The sequence below is a fragment of the Silene latifolia genome, chromosome 9 (genome assembly GCF_048544455.1).
Source record: "Silene latifolia isolate original U9 population chromosome 9, ASM4854445v1, whole genome shotgun sequence".
Lineage (NCBI taxonomy): Eukaryota > Viridiplantae > Streptophyta > Magnoliopsida > Caryophyllales > Caryophyllaceae > Silene > Silene latifolia.
In genome coordinates this window covers 8231949-8234807 of record NC_133534.1, presented here as the reverse complement: position 1 = coordinate 8234807, position 2859 = coordinate 8231949, and the positions used below count along the sequence as shown (strand labels likewise).

Here is a 2859-nt window from a genome sequence, read left to right as displayed (position 1 = left end):
TGAAATGCTAAGCCTATGAATCCTTGCATTTACTATCATCTTCTATCCTTTCAACTTGACTTGTAAGATATAACCCAACTCGAGTCTTGTTAGACCATGCATGTGTTGAGTAGGAAAGATTAAGTCGACTTGTAGGTGTTGTACAATCCAAGAGATTCGGCTCCGGGACCCAAACTTTCCTAGGATTGTAAGACATAACCCAACTCGATCCATCACAACAATAATTGCTTGCTTATAATTTGAAAACATGTTTGTATGATCATATCCCATGAATCCCCTATGAACCCATGACACCCTAGTGCTTTTAATCAATTGTTTACATCCCTTATTCTATTTACCTTGCTAGTTTATTTTCATTATCACTTTAGTTTAGTGACCTTCTACATCAACCCAATTTGTGACACCCCTAGACACCACTAGTTGCAATAGAATCTTCATTTCAATACCCGTCCCTTGGGATCCGACCTTTACTTGCCTCTTTACTAATTGTAGAGTTGTTTGTGAAGTATAAATTGTGTTTTGTATCGACCATTGACCAACGACCACATATGTTTAATTGTGAACACCAAATGGCATCGATCAAAAATGGCGCCGTTGCCGGGGACGGTGTTTAATTGATTTAAGATTTCTTTTATTGTTATTAGTTGTGTCTTTTTCACCTTGGGGAAGTAAAACTCCTCAAGGATTGTTCTAATTGTTTTCTAGTTGTTTGATATTTTGCATGTCTAGAAGGTTACAAAGAGATTTGTTACCTTTTGACCGTGAAATCGAAAGAACCTTGACGAATAATAGGAGACTTGTTAGGAGGAATTTGGGAGGTGTTGGTGAAGTTGTTCAACCCACTAGTGAGTTTGTCAATCCTTTCGCAATAGAAGGAGAAGAGAACCCATTTAACAATATCCCACAAAATCCACCTACAATGCCTAAATTCTCGTCACACTCTATACCCACCGAGGAGGATTTACCAAATGGTACTCCTACCCCACAACATCTCACCGGTAATTTTATTGCCAAGTCCGCCTTCATCCAACTAGTTGAGAGGAGCCAATTCGGGGGAATGCCTAGTGAGGACCCTCATTCTCATATGGAAACATTTTGTGATTATTGTGAAGCTATCTCTCAAACGGGCGTGACTCAAGACCAAATAAGATGGGTCTTATTTCCTTTTTCGTTAATCGGCACCGCAAAGCAATGGTTGAAGGGCCTTGATAAGGCCACTCTTGGAATAGATTCTTGGAAGAAGTTAGCTCTAGCTTTCTACAAAAAATTCTACCCACCGGAAAAGACTAATATGCTAAGAGCTCAAATTACGGGTTTTAAGCAAAGGGATGAAGAGTCTTTGTATGAAGCTTGGGAGCGGTTCAAAGGTATTTGTCGCTCATGTCCTCACCATGGACTTAGCGAATGGTTTTTAGTACAACAATTTTGGAATGGTTTATATGAAGATTCAAGGAACATTCTCAATATGGGATCAAATGGAATGTTCACCGAAGTTGATGACAATCAAACATGGAACAAGATTGAGGAAATGGCGGTCCATAATTCGCAATATAGTAGGCCTCGCAAGGCTACTAGAGGAGGGAAGTATGAAGTGGACACCGTTACTCAATTGGGTGCTCAACTTAGTGCTCACATTGACACAATCAACTTGAAGTTTGAACAAGCTATGGCTAGGCTTGAGGAAAACTCAAAATCAACAAAGCATCATGTCAATGCCATGACGGCATCCTCATCAATCCCAAGCGGGATATGTGAGAATTGTGGAACCTTGGGTCATGACTCAAGTGAATGTAGGGGAACAACCGAACAAGTTAATGCTTTCCAAGCTTACAAAAGTGGCACCCCTTATTCAAATTTTTACAATGAAAATACCAAGTTCCATCCAAATCTCTCATACAAGAGCCAAAATGTCCAAAATCCTCAACCAACATACACTCCACCACCCATGAGGAATCAAAATCAAAGACCCTTTTTCAATCAAAACCAAAGTTACCAAAATCAAAATCCATACAATCACCACAATGACCAAAGTTTTGATGTCCAAAAAGCGGTCCTTCAAATGCAAAAAAATCAACAAGAGTTTTTCACCCAAATGCAAAAGGATAGCCAAGCAAAGAATACCACCATCAACAACATTCTAGCTCACACCAAGATGTTGGAAACACAATTGACCCAACTAGCATCCTCAAACTCACAAAGGCAAAAGGGGCAATTACCGCCTCAAGGTAATCCCCCTAGACATGAAACGGTTAGTGCCATTCACTTGAGAAGTGGTACAACATATGAAGCACCAAAGGAGCAAGTTGAGAATGAAGTTGTGAGAGCTAGTGAGAATGAAGTTGTGGTGCAAGGTCCCAAAGAAGGGGAATCATCGAAAGAAGAAAGTTCAAAGAAAAATGAAGACAAAGCCAAAGAGAAGGAGCCCATTGTGGTTAGACTTCCTTTTCCAAGTCGTCAAGCCAAGCCCAAATTTGATGATCAACTTGGAAAATTCATGGAAATTGTGAAGAATCTAGAAGTCTCAATTCCTTTCACGGAATTAATCAATCACGTTCCGGCCTATGCAAAGTACATGAAAGATATCCTCACAAAGAAGAAGTCAATCCGGAAACTTGAGACTATCGCCTTCACTAAGGTGAGTAGTGCAATACTTCAAGGGAGTTCACCTCCAAAGTTAAAGGATCCGGGAAGCTTCTCAATACCGTGTACCATTGGCGACACAACGATCAACAAAGCCTTATGTGATCTAGGGGCTAGTGTGAGTGTCATGCCGTACTCGGTAAGTAAAAGGTTGGGAATGGGAGAGCTTAAATGTACCAATATCACTCTTCAAATGGCCGATAGATCGACGAAGACACC

The 2859-nt window shown here is 40.4% G+C and overlaps 1 non-coding gene across 1 annotated transcript; it reads right to left on the bottom strand.

Annotated features, from left to right (window-relative positions):
* Window positions 1-1291: 1291 nt before the first annotated feature.
* Window positions 1292-1398, bottom strand: LOC141602978 (small nucleolar RNA R71). Its single transcript, XR_012524880.1, has one exon. It is a non-coding gene; the product is annotated as a small nucleolar RNA R71 (small nucleolar RNA).
* Between the last annotated feature and the right edge of the window lie 1461 nt (window positions 1399-2859).